Source organism: Gopherus flavomarginatus, chromosome 22 (assembly GCF_025201925.1).
Source record: "Gopherus flavomarginatus isolate rGopFla2 chromosome 22, rGopFla2.mat.asm, whole genome shotgun sequence".
NCBI lineage: Eukaryota > Metazoa > Chordata > Testudines > Testudinidae > Gopherus > Gopherus flavomarginatus.
This window is the reverse complement of record NC_066638.1, coordinates 11138618-11160855: the sequence shown is the minus strand read 5'-3', so window position 1 is coordinate 11160855 and position 22238 is coordinate 11138618. Positions and strand designations below refer to the sequence as shown.

The 22238-nt window shown below is 57.3% G+C and overlaps 1 protein-coding gene across 3 annotated transcripts in view; it reads left to right on the top strand.

The window, feature by feature from the left end:
• The window catches only part of AHDC1 (AT-hook DNA binding motif containing 1), a 109964-nt gene that overhangs the window by 2063 nt on the left and 85663 nt on the right, over positions 1-22238 (top strand). The window contains exon 1 of one of the 3 annotated variants that reach the window (XM_050931996.1): positions 14525-14906. The exons of the other annotated variants lie outside the window; for them this stretch is intronic. The gene's annotated coding sequence lies outside the window, so the exon portion shown is untranslated. Of the gene's footprint in view, positions 1-14524; positions 14907-22238 lie in introns of those variants that run through there. 3 annotated transcript variants of the gene reach the window in all.

Sequence of the window (22238 nt, the reverse complement as noted above, 5' to 3'; positions counted from 1 at the left end):
AAATTTGTGGTGATATTTCTTTTCTCATGTGTGTGCCTGTATCTCTGTTATATCAGCCCAGCCCTTCCTGCTGTGCCTCCCCCCGCCAGCTCCAAAGGGGTGGGGGCTGCTGGACAGCAGAGGGATAGACCTTTGGATGGTGGGATTTGTGGGGGGAGTTTTTCTTTGTGATCCATAGAGGCCTTTAGTTGCAAGCATGGTGAAGGTGCTTGGCTGGGCTGCCCAGGGGGGAGTGCTGCACAAAGTTGGATGGATTGGAGACCCTGCTGCTACCTTAAATTCTACAGATCTAGTTCTTAAGGGCCAAATTTTTGTAAGAGTCTTTTCTTTTGGATTTTTTTTTTTTAAATCCCCTTGGTGCCAAGGCGCTGCAGCCTCTGCTTGCGAATAACGCACTGGAATTCTTAGCTCAGACCCAGACACAGGGTTGCTGGAGTAGCTCCGCTGAGTGGCACTAGTGGGAGACCAGAACTACCCCCCTGGGTGCTTAGTTGGAAAACACTGAGATTCTAATACATCCAGAAAACCAGACTACCCTAATGTCCAGGCTGAGGAGACTGAATACTCTGCAAGCTCACTTGGCAGGGGCCGGTTTCTCCCCATGCAAGACCAGGTGGCCAGTGCATAGAGAACTTGGCATGTTGCTTTGGGAGTGGAGATCAAAAGCCCTGTTCTGAGCTCAGTTTCACAGCTATAAACCCAGCGGTCAGTGGAGTGACTCCAGATTGACACCCACGTGACAGAGTGCAGAAGCGAACCCTAAGGACTTAGGCACCCATTCAGCAAAGCACTTAGCAGGAGCTGAAGACTCACTGAATTCAGTGCGACCTCTTCAGAGCTTTGCTGAATCGGGGCGTGATGACTCACTCGGTGTCCCCTGGCAGTGGCTGTCTTCTTGTCGGTGGGATCTGGAGCGGGGGCGGGGAATGCTGTTCTTTATACCTATGCAACCTGAATAGGCCAAACCATGCCTGGTGCAACTCCACTGCAGTCCACTGCCTGCTGGATCGTTATGTGGCAGGGTGATTTTAGCCCACTGGACCCGACTGTGCCCTCGCTTGTGCTGGTTTTGCACTGAGCAAGTGCCCCACTCGCTTCCTGTAACACACATGCAGAATAGTCTGGCTCTGTTGCTTTCCATGGAGCTGCTCCCGCGGGGTTGGCACCAGTGTTGGTCAGAGCAGGATTGGCCCCGGTGCCTTGAATGTGGGTTTGAAGGGGAAGTATTGGCATGGACGTGATGCAGCGTTGGGAGCTGGAGGCTGGTGAAGGAGAGGCGGTGGAAGGTTATAGGAGGCTTGAAGGGGCTGGCTGGACAGAGTGCCTGCCCTGGGCTCCTTAGGAGAGGCAGCAGGGACCCGGGGCAGTCTATTTCTGCTGAGATCCTGAGGAAAGCTCTGGGAGAATTGTAGGCTTCTATAAATAGCGTGTGTCAGCCAAGTGGAAACAGGGCCTTGAAATGCTCCTGCTATTCTCCCGAGTGCTGGAAACCAGCTCTTGGTAAACAGGGCTTTGGTGGGGAGGGCCCTCTCCTACTTCTGGACTTGTAATGTGGGGGGATGGGGGGAGATTTCTGCCTGGAAGTGGAGCCCAGCACCCCATGGAGAAGGGGCTCTGGACACCAGCCTGGGGCTCTGGCTGGCTGGCTGTGCGATGGGTCCTTTGCATTGGAGATCTTCTCCCCTGCTCTTGGGGTACCGTAATGGTCAGTCAGGTATGTGCTGTCCTGTCGGGCTGAGCCTTACTAAAGTGACTAGGGATTTTGGGTGCCCAACCTGAGACGCCGTAAAGGGGCCTGGGTTTTTAGTAAGTGCTGAGCATCCTGCATCTGAAACTCAGACCCCTTCAAAGTGGATCAGGTCAGGCCCCCCAAATCCCAAGTCGCTTCTGAAAATCCTGCCCCTCTGTATGAGCGCATATGATCAATGTATCCATTGTCGACCCGCTAGATCCATGGGGGGTCTTCTACTCTGGCACGTCACCATTGACTTGGAGTTATTCCTGGTTCTACACCTGGTATGAGCGAGGAGCGACTCCGAACTGAGATGTTTAGCAAACCCATTGTGCGGGGTGTGTGTGTGTGTGTGTGTGTGTGTAGACCATGTTTTTGGCCAGATCCCTGGAAGGGTCATGTGAAACATACAGTAGAGCTGTACGTTTTATATCCATGTGGAATAAAATCCAGAATGAGATGCTGTTACATTTCCAGCCCTGCTGATAACCTGGGCCTCTGTAGGGTATAAGAATAAATGTTCAGCTTTCCCAACCACCTCCATGTCAGGTGATGCATGACGGGCGCTCGAAAGCCCTGACTTTTGGTCTGTTTGGGGCAGACAGGTAAAGCTTTGCTTCGGAGCTTGCATGTTATCTTCCATGCTGGGGAGCGTGGAAAGTGTGTTGCTCTGCGGCCTGCTGGTTCACATCCCTTCCCACACTGGTGCAATTCGCTGGTGCAATTCGCTGCCCCTCGGCTCTGCTGTGAGGCATTGTCTGTTGCACAAGAGTGCGTTGCAGTGCCTGCTGTGACTCCGCCTCTCTGTTGCACACCTGTTCTGGTGCTTTGCACAGTTCCCCAAGGCACTTTGGCTCTCTTCCATAGTTGTGTGACTGCATTGCTCACTGGGGCATTTGTGCACTCCTGAGGCAATGCCCTGACTGCTATGACACACCAGCCAGAGAACGTATGTGCAAATGCACTGTGCTCAATGGCTCCTAGGCTTTGTGCACGTGGGTGTGTTACTCACTATGAAATAACCAGTGTGTCCCCCTGTGCATTGCAGGGCCAGTCATAATGCCTCCTCACACATACTGGTGCATTGCACAGACCAGCAGGACACCTTTGCTTCTTTGCACACTGTCCTGTGCAGAGCACTAGTGCACCGCCTCTCTCCTGCATGCTTACACTGGTGCGTTGCACTCAGCGTTGCCACGTCTCTTGTGTGCACACGCACTGGTGCATTTTATCATCCACTGTTTCACCTTTGCTTGGGCACATGGGTAAAAATGTTTTGTTTCCACAGCAAAACATAGCTTTAAGGCTGTAATTTTCTTTTTCTTCAGATGTGATCTCTGAGGTGCCTGCTGCGACTCTTAGTGGGGTATATTCTGGAGCCCGGGATGACAGGGATCTGACACACTCTTGGGATAGTTTGGCAGTGTAAAAAAAACAGCCTGGAGTTTAATGGGCTGCTTTCAGGGCCCAGGCTTGCTTGCTGTCGAGAGGGTAGCATGTGCTTGCAAGGTGATGAGGTGTGTGCGGGAGAACATATGAGGAAAGCGTCCCACTTCCCGCATGGTAGTACTCTTCTGTTTGGTCTGCGAGCTTGCTGAACTGGGCTCGGTCTCAGCAGAGCGCAAAGATACGTGGGGGACTGAGTCCCTGTTCCTCTCTGTGGGTTGGCTGCTGGAGCTGCGTATGGGGAAGATTGGCACAACGATCTCCTCTGCGGGGCTGGCATCAGTCACCGGTTCCATTGGCTGTCACGGAACCGGGTGTCCCTGTGCGTCCTGGGTGCAAAAATCAGCGTCAGAGAGTCCTGCCGCAGCCAGGGGAGGGGCGTCAATGGGAGTCGCGTCCCTCTCCTTCCTCCCTGCTCCCCGGCACTGCACCTTGCCCAGCCTCAAGACAGGCTGATGTTTTCTTGGCGTGGGGAAGGCTGCTAGCCCCCAACGCCCTTGGCGCGGGGAGGTTCCTGGGGAATGGAGAGACCACTCCGGGGATCTAATTAACTAACGGAGCCCCCTGGCCCAGGGGAAGCAGGGTGCTGGGGGAGGGGGATGTTGGGTGGAGCAGGTTTCCAAACAATGGGTTGCCCTTTGGGGCTAGTTACTTGCCTGGGCAGGAGGGCTGCCCCAGGGGAGCATCTGTTAGAGCTTGCAGGATGCATGCAAAGCCGAGCGGGGAGAGAGATGCAGCATATGTGAAGTTTGTGTGTCCCCCTCCGTCTGGGAGCGATCTGCTAGAGGGAAGAGTTGCCTCAATCCAAGGGAAGGGTGGGGCAGTAGCAGCCTGGGAGACCCCACGCCCTCCCCCCAAAAGCGCTGATGGCAGTCGTTCTGTTCCCAGCTCTGGGAGTGGGATCTAGTGGTTAACGGAAGTGGCTGATAGCAGCCCGTGGTCCGTAGCCTCCGCTTGGCTGGTCAGCATCTCTGCCATGGGAGAGGGGTAAGACCAGACCAGGTTTGTGAGACAAAGGCGAGCCTGGCTCTGCGTGCCAGGTGCTGGAGATGGGGAGCCGGCTGCTTGGTACCCAGGCCAAGGGAGTCTGTTAGGGCAGAGCTGTTCTGCGTCCTCTGCCAGCCCAGGTGGGCAGCAGCAGCGGTGGAATGTGACTCGCAGGCCAGGCAGAGGCCGGGTGCAAAGTGCGAGATGCTACTAAGAAGCGGCAACAGCCGTTGGGCCCTCCGGGGGGGTGGGATGGGAGATCCCAACCCACTTCCAGGGAGGGGGCGAAAGGGATGCAGCAGGGCATGCTGGCTAGGGAGCAGGAGACTAGGTCATGGGCCTGGGAGACTCAGATTTTCATAGACATGGCAAGTCGGGGTGGGTGTTGAAGAGGCCACAATGGGGATTGTGGGGGGATGCCCTATCAAAGGCACGTGCTTAGAGATGGGGGGCTGTTGGGGATCACCAGCTCAGAGGAGATGATGGGTTGGTGAGCCGAGACCTGGATAGGGAAGGGACGTGTGTGCAAAGGCAGGAAAAAAGACACTTTTTAGGGACCGAGAGACTCCCCCAGGCACACCTCTGGGGTGGAGAAGTGGAGTGAGACACATTGACGTCTGGCAGACACGACCAGGGAAGGCAAGCCACCACTCAACATAGGTATGTGTGGAGATGTGGTTTGAACGCTGACGCATCCTCAAATGGCAAGATATGGGGAGACTTGGGAAAATTGACCGTGGTACCAGTCTTCCGAAAGGAGGACGCTGTGATCCTGGCATTTAGTGGCCAGGAACGTCTCTCCTCCCACATTAAATAAAGGGGTGCACTTAAGAGAAAAATGTCAAAGGTCCCAACCCTCTAAAGGCTTGTGCAGGTGCTTAACATCCGTGGTTCTACCCAAGCTAAGCCTGGTTGTTAGTCTGCAAGATCAGGGTCTAAATATCTGGAGGTTAATGGAACCTTGGTGCAATAAAGATCAAATCTTGCAGTACCGTAAATCCAGGTGGCTCTTTGGAAGTGGCTGAAGCTTTGCTGATTGACCCCAGCTGGCCCCCAGGAATTTCCCCAGAATAAAATGTGATGGCTTTGGTTGGGGTGGGATGATACAAGGGATGCTCTTAGGGGAGCACGGTGGATGACCTGTAATGCACCTCGATTTTAGTCGCGTCTTTGATAGGATCTCACAAAATCTTATGGGGAAAGTTCAATCCTCTTGGCCTGGAAGGGGCACCTGTGGGGACCGAAAAGTGGCTGAAGGATTGTGGTCAGGCAGGGATGATAAAAGTCAGTGCCTGGCCCGGTGTTAGGGGCCTACCAGGGGCTGCTTTTAGAACCAGTCTTGATGGTCCAGAAGATATTAAACTGGGAGGAGCTGGGAATGCCAAGACAGACAGGGCTGCCCAGAGCAGGGGGCAAGTGGGGCAGTTTTCCCCAGGCCCTGCAGGGGCCCCCACGAGAATATAGTATTCTGTAGTATTGCAACTTTTTTTTATGAAAGGGGCCCCCGAAATTGCTTTGGCCCAGGCCCCCTGAATCCTCTGGGGACAGAATAACCCCACGGGCTCTGGAGAGACCAGAAAATAACAAACGAAGATTTGGGTTTGGTGGAGGACATTCAAGTTGGATGAGACTTTGCTGCCAGAATGAAATTTTGACCCAAGACTGAAGAGGGGGAAAAAGCCATAACGTTTAGGGAATGTTATCTTCTTCGTATTTCGTTCCTTGTTTTTCAGTGTGGCTAGTAGAAAGCCCTGGGAAAACTAGCTGGACCAGATCTTGGATGAGAAGGGAAGAATGTGGGAAGGAGTAATGGCCTGGAGGAACCAAAATGTGACAGTGGGCAGCAGGTTGAACAGGGAGGGCTTTGCATACTTGCAGTGCCCTATGATAACAAAGAAAGCCAGGGCAGCCTTGGGCCTGTGTGCTCTGAGACCTGGAACAGGGGAAGCTAGTGTCCTCCTTCCTCCCAGTACCACTCACCCCCTGCTTTGTGTGATGGGGGTCTGGGCTGTATTGACCATCAGAGCCTGTTGGAAGGACCAGCAGGGGAGACTGGCTGGGATCTGGGGAAGGGTTTTACTTGTGCTGTGATTTGGAGGGGTTTCCCTTGGGGAGCCCTTCTCTTGGCTACCAATCCACCAGCCCACTGGTGCCTTTGTAACACTTCCTACAGCTCCTGGCATGTTGGGTGCTTTTTATAAGTGGTAGTAAATCTATAGGTGGTTGGATTGTCCTGACAGCCGTGCCCCGGGTATGCCGTGCTCGGCTCTGGGCATCTCGTAACAAAGGGAGAACTGAGCTCATTTGCAGAGGGTCGAGGGAAGAGCAGCAAAACCGATTCAGGGCTGGAGAGGCCAGCTGACATGAGGTTGAATAAGGATAGGCGGGCTATGGGCTGGAGTGAATGGGGCTGGGGGCATATGCCAGGCTGCAGGAAGATTAGTTTGCATGGACCTGGGAGAGGAGAGGAAAAGAGGCGGAGGGAAAACTTTGATTGCTGTCAGGGGAGGAAGCTTCCTGGCAGTGGGAGTTCTGGGAGCATGGCCTAGCATCTCAGGGCATGTGCTAAACCAGTCAGCGTATCGCGGGCTCTGAGCCTGCTAGGGATGGGGACGGGGAGCTGGGCTCTGTTTTTAGGTACTTCTATGGCGCCTCTTAAGTCCTAAGTGCCTCCAGTCTTCAGTGTATTTTGTCCTCACGTGCCCCGGGAGGCCAGGCAGTGCTGTTACCCCCTTGTGCAGAGGGGGGACCTGAGGCACGGAGTGATAAAGTGACCGGAGGGGTGTGTGTGTGTGTGGGGGGGTCTGTGGTAGAGCAGGGAATTAATGCAGGGCTCCCAAGTTCCAGGCTCATGCCCTAACCCCTGGGCCCCCCTTTCCTTCCACCAATAGGGGTTGCTACCCATCGGTCTTTTCCATCTCTGATTGCAAGGGGTCCATACGTGTCGTGTGTGCTGGGGTGGAAGGGGAGACTCCAGGGATTTCTCCATGGCAAGGGAAGCTCCTGGTTCTGCAGCTAGTGGAGGGGCATTGGGCGCATACTGTAACATGACTCTGGCCTGCTCTGGCCCAGCACGGGCTTTCCCCAAAGGATCCTGGGTCAGTGTCTTGAACCATGTCGCTCCATAACCAGGTCTTAGCTGGGGGTTTCTCTCCCACTCCCTCCCGTGCCGGCTTCCCCAACAGCCGCCACTCACATGGCGTGTTCTCCCAGGTGTCCTCAGCGTGCACATCTGGTCCACCTGGGTGTTAATGGGATGTTGTGGCGTCTCTCCCCCGCTCCCCAGCACAGCCATCCCTGAAAAGCTGCATTTCAGGAGGGCTGAGGGTGAGCGTGATGAGAACTCTGGGCCAAGAGGGAGGGCAGGGGACAACCCCGTTCAAGATGGGGCAGGACCACTCTGGGTGGGAGCCCCTGGGTGTGCAAACAAGGGAAGCAGTGAGGATGGGGTGGGCCTGCCATGCCCAGGGGAGCTGGTGGGGAAGAGAGAGGCAGGATTGGAAACAAGGAAGCACCCCCTTGGGGAGGGCCGGGGAGAAGAGGCCTGGGCTGACCCATGACCAAAGGGGGATGCTGAGTGTCCACGGTCAGACACAGTGCCAGGACCTCACGCTGCGAGCAGGTGTCTGCAGGTCCCCAGGGCCCACTGCTGGGTGCAGAGTGGGGGCTACCGCTGGAGCTGGCGTGGGTCTAGTGGGTGCTGTGCGGGAGGGGCGAAACAGAGGGGCCGAGCTCTGTGTGACGGGGTGGGGGTGGCTGCCCCCCCTCGATGTGCTAGTGAAGGCTGAGGCCCAGTCCAGCTGCTCATGTTGGCTGTTGATGCGTCCCAGCTGTCTGCTGGCCCCTGGGAGTGGCTGGGCGGCTCTGAGGTGCTGGGGAGTGGGTGTGGAGAGCCTGGCTTGCGAAGAAGGGGGCAGGGCAAGGGAGGAGATTGGGGGCGGGGGTGTCTGCTGTTTGGCTGCCAGGCGGGCGTGTGTGCAGAGTCCGGCTCCGCGAGCCAAGCTGCCATCTCGCCCCTGGGCTCGGGGTGCGGGGGGAATGGAAGCGGGTTGGGGCGCGGTGCCTGGTTCTTTCCTTGCCTGGCGAAGGCCTGGCTAGTGCGGAGCTGTCACCTGGCTGATCAAAGGTGAATTCCTGAGCCAAAGCCCCAGGAGCTGTAATCCTCGGGCTGCAGCCTCCTGCTTTCCTGCCCCGCCCCAACCCCACAAGCAAAAGGAGCCCGGATGGAGGTGCCTTCCTCCCATCTACCATCCAGGGAGCTCCTCATCCCAGGCAGTGTCCGCGTCAGCGGTTTGTAAGGAGATGAAAACAATCCATAAAGCTTGTTCTCAGGCCTGGCAATCTCCCTCCTTTCCTCCCCCTCCCTGTTTTCTCTCTCCCTTCCCACCTCTGCTCCTCTCAGATGCTTCAAATGCAGGGATGCCCCGAAGGCAGCGGAAGCACCTAGCGAGCACACACTAAATATTTGAACATGGATGGGCAGCTGTAATTTTGCCTGTGGGGACCCCCCCCCCCATGACCCCTTCTCCTCCCAGGGCGATGGGGCAGGAGTGACAGACATAAGAGTGGCCAGACTGGGTCAGACTAACAGTCCATCTAGCCCAGTATCCTGTCTTCTGACAGTGGCCAATGCCAGGTGCTTCACAGGGAATGAACAGAACAGGAAATTATCAACTGATCCATTCCCTGTCGTCCATTCCCAGCTTCTGGCAAACAGAAACTAGGGACACCATCTCAGCCCATCTTGGCTAATAGCCATGGACGGACCTACCCTCCATGAATTTATCTAGTTATTTTTTGAACCCTGTTATAATCTTGGCCTTCACCATATCCTCTGGCAAGGAGTTCCACAGGTTGGCTGTGCATTGTGTGAAATTCTCTGCCCTCTCTACCCTGCTGGCCATCCCCATGTTCAGGAAAGGGGCTGTGGAGGCCTTTGCTCTCTGCCAGGCATGGCATGATGAAAAACGCCAACCCTCACCCCCTCCGGCAAGCGGCAGGCCTCTTTACTAGAGAGGGATCAGCGGGCATCTCTTCGATACAAAACGCTCTCTCTGCAGCCCCTGGCACACAGACTCATGCACTAGGAGCCGCAGTACCTGCCTACGAGCTAGTATCTCAGTGCACACTAGTATCCCAACGCTGACACCAGCGTGCCCCCAGCCCACACTTACGCTCACCCAAGCCAAGAGGTACTATCCTCCATCACCTATATCTGCACCCCTGAAATGTTCTGATACACACACATATCCCGCCCCCCCAGCACAGGCCTGCAGCTCCCCACCAGACACAGGCAAACATCTGCTTTCAGAGCCGTCCCCCGCACCATGGCTTCCCCCTCCCCCAGGCTGAGAAGCACCCTCCAGCCCAGCCCCGAACCCTGCAGGGGCTCCTGACTCCCCTCCCCTCCCCTCCCCAGCATTCCATGGGAGTGAAACACACGAGCTGGCAGGGGCCGTCTCTCTCTCTCTGGCCCGCTGTCTGATTCCTGAACAAAGCCTCCTCTAGTTCTCCTGGGAGCCAGGGCTGAAACAGGAGAGGCGGCTTCTGCTGCCGCTGGCCTGGAATGGCTAATGATTGTTCCTCGGTCCCACCTCGGCTTTGCACTGGGAGAGGCAGAGCCCTGGGGTGGGGGCACTGGGGAGGAGAGGAAAGGTCTGCAGGGGTCTGTAGCTCTTCGGGGCTGGTCTGGGTAGTTGTTGTTGGACCCTGCGGGGGTTTACCAGCACTCTCCTTTCCACGCCCCTGTCTTCCAGGCCTTCCCCGGGGGGCATGCGGTGCTGAGGGGTGTTCTTGCCTCTGCTCTGGGGGGTTCCCTGTGCTGTCATAGGGCTACAGTGACTGCCCTGCTGCGATCCTTCCCTGGGGACCTCTCAGAGAGGAAGTTGAGATGCAACAGCTGGAGTGTAAGCACCTTACGGGCAGAAATGCTGGGCCAGTTCTGTTCTATCTGCCCCCGGTGGGAGGGCGGATCAGCAAAGCCAAATTCCTTCCAGTGTGGCCGAGAGCAGAACCTGATCGCTGCTATCCCTGCACCTCAACAAAATGCCAGGCACCCTAGTGGTGCTCCCAGAATTACAGGGATCTCTTGGAGAAAACGTAGAAATCAGTCACCCTGGTGGATCGAGGGCGGCGGGGGGAGAAGCCATGCTCATGGATACTGTTGAATTCTGGGGTCCCCAGCAGGTCCCCTTCACTTACCTAGCCCCGGTCATCTGGAGAGCTCCCTGCACTTTGCACAAACCTCACAACTGCCACATTGCGAGGTGGGTCAGTACCATTATCCCCATTCTAGAGAAGGGGAAACTGAGGCCTGGAGAGGGGATGTGACTTGACCAAAGCCATGCTAGAATAGGGCTTTGTCAGAGCCCAGATTAGAAGCTAGGATTACCTGGCTCCTAGTTGTGTGTACAGGCCACCAGACAGTGCCACGACGGTGGTATTCAGGTGGGCACATGAGAGCCTGCTCACTTTCTAGGTACATGCAGCAGAATGAGGCTTCCCCTCCCCATCCACCTCCGGTAAAGCAAGTCCCTGTCGGAGCGCAGTCCCCGACAGCGAAGGTTATTTTAATGGATGCATTACTTTAAACGAACCCTTCGCCATCTGTTCCACCCCCTAATTACGAATGCAAAAAAAGCCCATCTCGCAGCCAGCGCAGGAGAAAGTAAAGATATAAGTGATTTAAATGCATGTAGCCGCAGCTCTGCAAGCAGCTGGGATGGGCTGACTTCCACTCCTTCCTTTCGTCTCCTAAAGTGGGGCAAGTGGCGGGGGGCAGGGCCTCTGGTGCCCCACGCTGAGGGTATTTCTTCTTGCAAGGGGAAGGGTGGCTTTGCTGGAGAGCAGGCTCCGGCTCTCAGGAGGGGGCAGCAAGGGGGCATCTTGTTCCCCTCCCCCGCAGGTTAGCCTTGCCCCACGGCTAAATTTCTCAGCTCCTAGGATTCTGAGCCTTCAAAGTGCAAGGAACCGTTTTCTGCCTTCGTTTGCTCCAGTGCATTGTGGGAATGCCAGCGGGGTGGGGGGAGTGTGCGAGAGAAAGAGAGAGGCACACAGCTGCATGCCGTTTCAGACAAACCCTGGTTCTAATCAGCTCTAAGCCGTGCCACCACTGACTCGTTCAAGGCAGCTATCTGGTCAGGATGCTGCTTATTAGATGTTTACGCTGCAGTTGTGCCTCAAGGCCAGGCAGTTTGGGACCTGGGGCGCTAGGCGCTGTACAAATAGCTGGTAAATGATGGTGCTGCCCCATAGAGCTTAGGGGGTGAGACTGAGTGACTTGCCCAAGGTCACAGGGGAAGTCGATGGTGGAGCAGGGACCTGAACCTAGGTCTCCTGAGTTGTAGGTTAGTGCGCTAACCACTAGCCCATCCAGCCTGCTAGTAGCCCCATGCTAATGTAGCTTATGTGGACAATGGTGCCTCACAGGCAAATGGCAGAGATGAGCCTCTCAGTCCAGGAGCTTCCAGTCTGAGATAGATGAAAGGTTCAATAAAAAATAACTGATCACCCCAGGAAGAGAAGCGAAGCTTGGTGAGGGGGGTAAGAGGGTTAAATCCCACAAAGAGCAATGGGAGAGATGATGTCTCAGAGAGTGTGTCAGCTGTTCCCAGGGCAGTGGATCATACACCGTTGCCTGGTTTCGCGTATTTCGGGTCCGTCAAGGTTTCTCGCAGCCTGATCGTGCAAGATTGCCCAGTGCCCTCAGCTTCCGCAGCTGCGAGCAGCCAGCGCTTGGCACCGTTGGCCCCAGAATTTTGTAATTTTACAAGGAAAGCTAATGTGAATGCCCACGTCTGATGGGTGTCTATTGAAAGGGTTGGCAGGAGGGCTTTGTCAGCGCCACCTCCTTGTAAGAGCAGCTGCATGGCTCTTCGGCGCCTAGCTACAAGATTCGGAGGGGGAGCTGCTGGAATCACATGTGGGGTCATGGGACAGTGAAAATAGGGAGTGCCAAGAGACCCACTCTGCGCCCTGGGGGGTAGGGTATATGCGTTAGACTGAGCTGGTGGGGCAGAGACCACGAGGTTCACCCGGCTGCAGAGTCATTGCCAGCCTGTTCTTGGAGGACCAAATTCTCCACTTGTTCACACCAGTGTAAATCGATTGTCTTCAGAGCAGTTACTCTGGATTTACACCGAGAGCAGAACCTGGCTGGTAGTTTTCAATGTTGTCATTGCAGCTGGCTTTGTTGTATGTTATACACGTGAAGGGGAAAGACTATTCAAAACGGTAGGGCAAGATTTTCTAAAGTGGCTAGTGATTTTGGGGGCCCAATTTGGGCACCTTAAAGGTGCCTGATTCTCAGAGGCGGGGTTGCTCGGTGCTTTCTAAAAATCAGGCCTCTGTAAGATGGCACCAGAATCACTAGTCGTTTTCGAAAATCTTGGGCGCATTCTTTGACAAAGGAGCTGAGCAAAACTCCTAGCTGTCCGTCTCGCAGAGCAGGAGAGCCTGAATCAAATGCAATGAGACCATTTCTGCAAGGGTAATGCCCCATTTCACTCCATCGGTTTGACCAGCCAGGTCAGCCGATATGCCTGAAAATCCAATGCCACACGGAAGGTCGGGGTATATTTCGCCTAAGTTGTGCCGCACGTGTCCATGCATTTGTGCAGCTTGTGTGCTCAGAGATGTTCTCTGTTCCTCAGCAACACCCAGCTCTCATGACTTTTTCTATTTTTCTTAAAGCCCCAGCTGCCGGAATCATGTGATTACAGGAGACTCTTGGCTTCCATGGGGGGGGAAAGTGTGTTTCTCCCTCCCCACGTATGGTTGCAGAGAAGCTGGAAAACACAATCCCAAAAGGGTTAAATACCAGAAAGCAAATAAAATGCCTAAAATGTGTATTTTTAAAATCTCATTATTTTTAAACCAATCTCGTGCTTGTGGGGGTCCTGACTTGAGATTTTTGAGCACTTGTGGGCAATGATTCTGTCTTCTGTGTGTGCGCAAGGCCATGTTTCTCCCTCTGGGGGGATGGAGGGACACACACACTCCCGCTCCCTCTCCCTCGAAACCGGCAGCTCTCTCACACGGGTGCGGTGCCCTGGAGTTGCTATAGACCACCAAGGGATGAACTCTCCCAGCCCCACCGTACAGTGCGTATTATCCCCCCCTTACAGATGGGGAACCGAGGCAGAGCGCGGAGAAGTGACTTGCCCTGGCTCCCATAGAGAACCTGGAGCAGAGAAGGGCATTGGACGCAGATGACCAAACTCTTCGCCCTGTGCCTGACTCCACCAGATCCAGCCTTCCTCTCTGGGAAAGGCCAGGGGAGCCATGAGGTGGGTTGGCGATGGGGGCGTGGGAACCATAGGGAGAATGTCACAGGCTCTGCAGCCAGCTGGTTCATCCTGTCCTAGGGAGGGGAGGCAGGTGGGTGAGGGGCTGCTCTGACCCTTTTTGCTGTTCCTGGGAGTGGGGTCTGCCAGTGAGTTCAGGCCCACCCCCAGTCTTGTCTGTGTTCCTGGGTGCTCCAGTCTCTCTCTGTTCAACTGCAGCAGATGCACCAGCACTGCAGGAAGAGGGAATTAAGTTGGGCTGGAGGAATTTGAAAGCCTGCTGCAGGCCTAAGGGTCTTAGACACCCCTGTGGAGACGGGCAGTCATGCAGAATTAATCCGAGCAGCAGCCCGGCTCAGCTTCAGCCAGTGCAGATCTTCAGGAGAACAAGAGGGGAGTGGGGTGGGATGGGAGAGCGTGCCGAAGTAAAAGGCAGCTCTCAATGTGGAAATTAATAATAAAAAATTCAAGCTCTAACCTGGCCTTCCTCAGTCTTGAAGGTGGGGGCTGGTGGGGAGAGGAGGCGGATGAATTCTGCCAGAGCTTAAGGAAGACTTGTCGGAGATAGCAAGTGGACCCCCACTGCTCCAGCAAACAGCAGGCGTGGGCTTGGGGGTGGGGGGAGGGCAGGGAGCCGGATTCTGCTCTCATGGCCCTGACAGAGGTCGCCTGGCTTTGCACGGTGTGACCGAGTGTGTGTGTGTGTGTCCACCAGAGAAAGTGCTCCCTGATGTCTCCCCCATGTGTCCCCCAATGGGAAACCTCGCAGCCCTTCCCTGGATGGCTTCGGGCCATCTGCTCCGGGGGTGCCTGGGCTTTAAAGGGAAGGCATGTGGGAGAGACGTGGGATCCTGGGCCGCTTACACATGCTGGACCTCTGTGACCCGTGTCATGTGACCGGGAAGAGCCACCGATGAAGGCTGATCTCATGGAGCAGCAGGCCCCGGATCTTGTGGCTGGCAGAAGCACCGGTCTGCAAAGGGGCTGCGGGAGGGGGAGACGTGCCTGATATTCCTTCCCCGCCCCCGAAGGTGGAGCCCCTCTTGAGCAGGGCAGAGCATGAGGAACGCCCAGCCGCCCAGGCTCGCCCTTCCACGGGAGGGTGGGAGAAGGGGCAAGACTTCTGCAGACCAATGGGAAAATTCCCCAACCCCTCCCCCGTGTGCAGCCCCCCGGATTTGGGGCCGTGCCCAGCAGGGTCGTGGCGCTGTCGAGTGCTCTGCAGCTGTTGCCTGGCCCTCTGCTCCTGGGTTTTATAAATAATGCAGCACAGAGGCGTGTTGGCAGAGAGCAGTGCAGACAGTCGGGTCGAAGGAGCCTTCAGCACAGAGCGAGAGAGAGAGAGGCTTGTGCAACTTCAACCTTGTGGTCGCTGAAGGTAGCCGGGCTTCGTCTGGCTGGCGCATTCACCTGCCCTCTGCTCAGCCGCCCGGGAACGGCCGCAGGGGCCCTGCCGGGTAGGTCTGCGCCAGCTGCCCGGGGAGCTGTGGAAGGGAGCTAGGCCTTGGGGGAGCTGCTTTCCTGTGTTTTGGAGGTGGCGTCCGCACTGGCATTCAGCCGAGGCCCACTAGGCGCTGTGCAGGCCTTAGCTAGCCTCACGGCCGTGCTGGGGCAGGGAGAGATCTCTTGTGTCCACTGAAACCGAGGGACGGGGACTTGGCCAAAGACTCTGAATGGCAGAGATGGGGGTAGGAGCCAGGCGCACTGACCCCCAGTCGTGGGTCCTGACAGCCTGAATACAGCTCAGAGTCAGGACTAGAACCCAGATGTCCCCAGTCCTCTCCCGGAGCTGGGAATAGAACCCAGGAGTCTGGACACCAAGCTCCGTGCTCTCGCCACTAGACCCCACTCCCTGGTCCAGGGGAAGGAGGTGTGCATTTTCGGAGTGTAAAGGTGTGCGTGTGCGTGAACGAGCCACAAGGAGACCGCCGATCAGCCTGTTCTGGGGGCACCCCGCGGAGTCTCCAAGGTGACACCCACACACCACGGGGTCCCTTGCGCCCGCGCCTCGTGGCTTAGTCGCCCGATGGCGGAGCCTGGCTTGAACAGTTGCCATAGCAACCTGCCGTTGCTAAACTAACCTGAGTAAACATTGACGAGGCAGCCGAGAGCCCCACTTGGGTCGGGGTTGGAGGTTGGGATGCTCGGCAGGGGGTGGCAGAGGGAGCCGCTGGGGGAGGAGGCGGAGGGGGCAGTGGGTGGCACACAGGCTTTGTGGAGCTCACTGGGGGGGCAGCTTGGTGCTTGGGCCCTGCAGGGATTAGGGCGGGGGGGTCCGAAGCCTGTCCAATGTCCATGGTCCTCCCTACTCCCATCTCCCCTCCTCCTGTCACCAGCAGCTTCTGGTGCAGCCAGCAGGAAAGCCAGGAGCCAGCGACGGACTAGAAAACAGTCTTGTGGAAGTATTTTTTTCCTCTTTAATTTAATTTCCGGCTGCGGTTGGAAAGATGCATAGGGAGCAGTGTGGTCTATTGGCCAGAGCAAGGGGCTGGGAGTCAGGACTCCTGGGTTCTCTCCCAGGCTCTGCGTGGGAATGTGGGCCAATGGTTAGAGCAGGCGTCGCTGGGAGTCAGGATTCTTGGGATCTTTTCCAAACGCTGGGCGGGGGTGTGGTCGAAGTACGGGAATAGGAGCTGTGGCTCCTGGCTGCTGTTCCCAGCTCCGGGAGGAGAGTTTACAGCAAGGGCCTAGGAGCCAGGACTCCTGGGCTCTATTCAGGTTCTGCTGCTGCCTGGCCGGGTGACCCTGGGCATGCCACTTCCCCTCTTTGTGACTCAGTTTCTTCTATAAAAGGAGGGTGAGAACACTTCAGAAACCTTTGTGGCACAAAAATCTCTTTCTTCTGTGTTACTCTAGCTGGCCTGTTTGCAAAGGTCCGAGCCCAATAGACAAGTGGTTCCACAGACAGGGCATGGGGAAGGTTCCCTCCCTGCTAATAGCAAGCCATGGGGCTACCTATGTGGAGAGGAGCTGAGCCTGTGAGCAGGAGATTGTGCCTCGGCAAGAGGGCCTGTGTCCCAGACCAGCTCCATCAGGAGCGGCTGTGGCGCTGGGAATTCCTGGAGAGCCCTGCACAGCCAGGGCTTCTGGCGCTTACCTTGGGAAGGAGCAGAAAGAGCCAGGCTCTTGTCCTGGGGGTGGGGATCGTGCAGGGAGCCAGGAAGTTGCACTGCAGAGGGCGGGGATTTTTTTGTTTTTTTTCCCCAGCTCCGGGCTGCCTGCGGGGGCTGTTGGTCTTGTTTGATGGGGGGACGGCGGTTTCGTGGGCGACATGCAGATGTGTGATGCTTCGAAGGGAGTGGGCTGCACGTTGGCAGGCTGGAGGGGAAGCCCCTCAAGCTGATGCAAAGCGGCTGAGTCTTGCCTGGTTATTAACACTCTTGTCAAAGTGCTTCAAAGAACTGAGCCTCCCAGCCTGCTGGGCATGTAGCCAAAGTGTCTCCACTTTACAGATGGGGAAACTGAGGCACAGGGCATTTAACTGACTTGGCCAAGGTTGCACGGGGAGTCAGTGGCACAGCAAGATTAGAACGCGGCTTCCTGGATGCCTGCCGGGGGCCTGGCCTGTGTGGCATAGGGTGTAAGTCTGGGCAGAATCTGGTCTCCATGTGGCATGGGTCTGGCCCCAAGTGCTAGGGGCTGGAGTCAGCGTCTGAAGTCAGTGATGCAATTGACAGCAGTGGCATGACTGAGATCAGAGTCTGACTCTTGATTCCTGGCCCCTCAGCTATCAGTGCGGCACTGCCCCGGGTGCAGGTGCATTTCTGCTGCAGGAGTCTTACCTTTCCTCCCCTATGGGTAGGGGATGAGTCACAGTGATCTGGGGCCAGGTTCCCCCACCACCACCCCGGTCCTTCAGCCTGGGAGATCCCCTACAGCCTGGGCTCCAGCAAATGAAGACGTTACCTGTGGCCTCAAGCACACCTGTATTTTCTCATGATGGGTGGGTGGCCGCAGCCCCTGCCCTGCCCCCTCGGGCGTAATAGGGTGGGGTGGGACTGGGAAAGGCGAGAGGAGGTGGGCATGCTGAGCTTGCAGGAGCTGCCTAGGGGAGACAGGACTGGAAGGATGGCCTGAGCCCATGTGCACAGCTGCTGATGTCACCCCCCTACACACAACCCCCGCATCTCATCTCAGGGCTCTTGCTCCCTGCTCCTCTGGGGTGTCTGCCCCATATCCCCTACTGTGCCCCCCCCCCCCCGGTGAGGGAAGCTAAGCAGCACTTCATCCCTATGCCCCACTGACTCAGCTTGACTCTGGCGGCGGGCAGGGGCCACTGGCGGCTGTGGGTGGCGGCCAGGCTTGTGGCACAGGGCCGAGGTGCAGGGAGTGTTCCGGGGGCGTGTGCGTGCATTTGTGGTGAGGCTAGGGCGTTTCTCGGCAGCCGCCGCCTCGCCTCCCCACCTCCCTGCAGTTGCCACGATGAGTCAACTGCCCTGGTCCCTCCCTTTCCTGGTGGCTTCTCTCTTGCTTTGTGGGGTACGGTGATACCCGTAGAGCCAGTGCCCCCCGCAGTCAGAGGTGGTGCCGAGCACCAGGATTTGCTTCTTCCTCTGGCTGTTTCTCTCCCCTGGCTGTGCTGGCCGCTGCGCTGCCCAGTGAAATTGGCGATGATTGGCTCGTGGCAGTCCGGCATCAGTCACGGAGAAGGCCCTGTGCCCCCTCATTTGTGTCTCGGGGCTTCAGGACAGTAATGGAGCTCATTAGAGTCGGAGGTGCAGGTGCCCTAGGTACCTTGCTCATCCCAGAGGGCTGTTAATGAGCGGCTGTTAACGAGCAGCTCAGCACTGCACTGCTCACTCCTCCTGAGTCTGAGTGAGGGAAGAGGCTTGATTTGAAAGCAGGACTTGCAGGGCTGTGTCTGAAATTGCAGAACTGCCTTTCGGTGGGAGGTGGGAGTGGCACAGCTGTAGCTGGGTTTGACAGGAAGGGGTTAATGAAAGGCCAGTGGTGGCTGGGGACCAGCTTCTCCTCCCTTACCCTGGGTCTCAAAGGTCCCCCTGGTATTTATTTGTTTGGTTTGGGCCTGACATTTATTTCTTCTTTTCAGTGCGGAGGCTTTCAGGTTCTTTTCTTTGCTACCTGCTACCCGCTGAGTATTTGGGCAACAGAGCTTTGCTTGTGATTGTACAGCTGCCTTTGTGCAAAAGTGCTTCCGCGGGGGATCCATGTGTTGCACGGCTGCCCCTGGGCCACAGTGCTTCGGTATTGCACGTGCGTGGTCGCACAGCCTTTGTGTCATCCCCCGCCCCACCGCCTCGCCCCCTTGTGCACTGCTGTTCCTTTCCGGGCACCAGCTCCCTTGGCCTGGCTGCCCCTCGGCTGACTCTGTGGCAGTGCCCACCCTCTTCCGCCGGCTGCTGCGATTGCTGTCATCCTGGGAGTTTGCTATGGTCCCAATGGTTAAATGCTGATTGCACTTGCAGGCCTTCTGGCCCAGTTGTCTAACAGCCTGAAACCTGCAGGAAGATTGAGTGGAGACTCCCTGCCAGCAGCCCGCTGATTTCCTCTCTCACATACATGCTGCACTCGCACCTGATTAGGCTCAGGAGCCTCTTTCCTTTTGCCTGCATCACTGCAAAATAAATCCGCCTCTGCTTTTCCTTCCCTCCCCTGGGCCAAACTGTCAGCGCCTCCCTCTGCAGCTACTGGCTGGATCTGGCATGCCACAGCCGGGGAGGTGTGTGCAGCCTGGCACGGGGAAAGGATCTGAGTGCTAATGCCAGCTCTGCCACTGACTCCTCATGTGTCCTTGGGCAAGTGACGTCCCTTCTCAGTGCCTCGGTTTCCCCAAGTGCTCTTAGCCCCATTTTTCCAGATGGGAAACTGAGGCACAGAGGAACCGAGTGACGTGCCCACAATCCTCTGGAAGCCTGTGGCAGAGCTGGGCTTCAGCCTGAGCGCAGACCTCTACACTGCAGTTAAACAGTCCTGTAGCCAGAGTCCCGGGAGCCCAAGTCAGCTGGCACGAGCCAGCCACAGGTGTTGATTACCGTGTAGACACACCCACAGTGTACTCAGCACCCACAGCGCCAGCTGAAGCCAATGGGAGCTGCAGGTGCTCAGTGCTTCTGCAGACCAGGCCCTGGGCATCTCTGGTTGAAGATCTGAAAACGCGGGCTCCCAAAATTAGGGGCTAATTCTGAAAAAATTTGGCTGTAAGCACCGTGCCTTGGTTTCCCCATCTGTGGAAAGGGAATGAGTAACCCCTTCTGGGATCAGGGGGAGAGGAGAGAGAATGATTTCATTAGTGTTCGGGGCAAGCAGCTGAAGCTATCATGGCACTTACTGATGGGGGGGACATGTGGTGAGGTGAGGGTGGGCACGTGAACGCGGCTCACTTCCTGCCCCACTCAGCTCCCCACACCCAGCTCCACCTGTGCCCTGTATGTAAAACCTGGCCATAGTGCTCTGGTCCCCGTGAGGCCAACTGCCTGCCTATGGCCCAGTGGGGCTGAGAGGCGAGGCGGGTTCGGGTTCAGGAGATAGTCTCTAATATCCCTTCCCCCGCCCGCACGTTTCCTTTCTGCAACTCCCCCTCCAGCTGTCTCCCTCCCATCAGGTGCCGTCCTGTGTTGAAGCTCTGGCCTGAGCCAAAGGATATTTCACTCTTCCCGCCCCCGCTGGTAACTTCAGCTGCCTCTTGCGTGGTCTCTGTGGATGAGGCCCATGTTAGGACAACCTGGTCTAAATAGAGCCCCTGGAGCAGATGGGTCTCCCCGGTGCTTTCGTCCTCTCTGCCCAGTCGGCCATATGAAGCGGGCCCCGGGTTTTCCTGTCCCCGCCCCACTCTGGCAGTGGTGTGCCCACCCCCCTTGAGCCCGTCATCCAGGTCTCACGTCGCGCATGCGTGGCCACAGGGCCGGCTTCTAGGGGCCTCCCTGAGGTCTGACCCAAGTGAAACTGGCACGTTGGCAGCCAAGGTAGCAGGTGGAGGAGACCGAAGGGCTACAGGGTCGGCTGAGCTCGTGTGGTAGGGGCGAGAATTTGGTGCTCCCGGAAGTAAAGGACTCAAGAGGGGAACTGGGGGAAGGAGGGGTGCAAGCGTTCTCTGGGCTGCTCCGCCCATGCACTTCAATGTTAGCCAGTCCTGGGCCTCTCGCTGCCCACGCTGCCAGCTGCACTGGGCTTGCAATCTGAGTAAGAGCCCACTGGTTGGTGGCTGGTGACCTCCTGGCTTGCTTGCTTTAGCACAGGGCAGTCTGTGCGCCTCATAGGGGGCAGCCGGGACCCCCCCTCATCTTCCAGGTGGCATGAGGGACGTTCCAGCCCTCTCGTGGCGCTCTTCAGGGGCAGGTGGGTTGGCTTCCCAGGGCAGGCATGGCTGGCACCCATGGGGCTCATCTGTGAGAAGTTGGGGTGAGGGTTGGGGGGCACTTAGCTGGCAAGAGCAGGCAGCTGGGAAGGGGGAGAGGAGTCATCATAAAGCAGGGATTCTGCCCTGGCCCCATCCTGCTCAGTCTGGATTTGGAGTTTATTCTATCAGCCAGTTCCTGGCCTGGGGGGAAAGGGGTGTGGAGGGGCAGGGAGCTGAGGAAGGGGCGTTTTACCTGTGCCAGGGATGGGGAGCTGGAAGAACGGCTCCGTTAATGTGCTTTCGGTTATGTATGCAGCGCTCGGGCTTTATCCCTGTCCCCGGATGGCCACATCCTCCCATTCAATCCAGCCTCGGCAGCAGGGTTGTCTTCCGGCCGGGGCAGGTGGGGAGGTCAAGGTCGCAGCTGGGCTCTGGGGCCCATCTCTGGGCAGCGGAAACCACAGGGCACCTTCTGCATTGTGTGAGAGAGAGAGAGCCGGGGGCGGGGAGAGGGACCCCAGTGTCTGTGTGCCAGAGCAGGGTCTATCCGCTGAAACTGAGCGTGGAATGGCTGCCAGGTTGGCACCTGCCGTCACAGCACGGCTGGGGCCTACCTAGCCCTGGGGAAGCAGGTGTCCCTGCCCGTTGTCTCCTCTGGCCTTGATCCCCTGCCCCTCTCTACAGGGGTGTCTCTCACACACCCCTGCCCCAGGGAGGCCAGCCCTTCACTAGAGGAGGGGGTGCCCTCCCCACACTGGAAGAAGGGCCAAGGAGGGTGATGAGCTAAGGCCAAGTGTTGCCTCGTTCCACCCTAATTTCCCTCCCTCCCTCTCTCCCCTGCCGGGGACTCTTGCCCTCCTCCCACTCCCAACTCCTTCCTCTTTCTCCCCAGCAAGGAGGCAGCTCAGCCCAGCCCAGCCCAGCAGGCAGGCTGCCGCCAGCAGCAATCAGCTGGGCCTCTCCTCTGCCACCTGCTACTTTGCCTCTGAGTCACTGCTTGCATCCGGGCCTCCCCCGTGTGGTCCTGGGGAGAGGGGTGGGATTCTGCCTTGGCTGGCACCGACTGGCCCCATCGCTTCCTGGCCGAGGGGCTCGCCTTCAGGCAGTTCCAGTCCGAGGCAAGAGTGGATCCTGGGCAGGCGGGCGGTTCTGGGCCCTCGCCAGCCACTGGACGCGAGTCCCTGGGCCTGCAGCAAGCTCGCAGCCTTGGTGCTGTAGATGTTTGCTCTAGGGGGAAGTCAGGACACCGGGGTTCTATCCCCAATCTCGCCCCGAGTGTGTTCGGTGACATGCCCAGGCAGACGATACTCTGTGTTTCCATGTGCCCCAGACACCAGCCTCCATCCTGTCCCGCTCAAGCCAATGGCCAGACTCCCGTCGGCTCAGGGGCAGTAGGGACGAACACCCGTAAGGCAGGGGCTGGCGTCCCCACGTTGTGGCTGGGGAGGCAGGCGGAGAGGGGAAATAACATGTCCATGGTGACGGGCTGGGA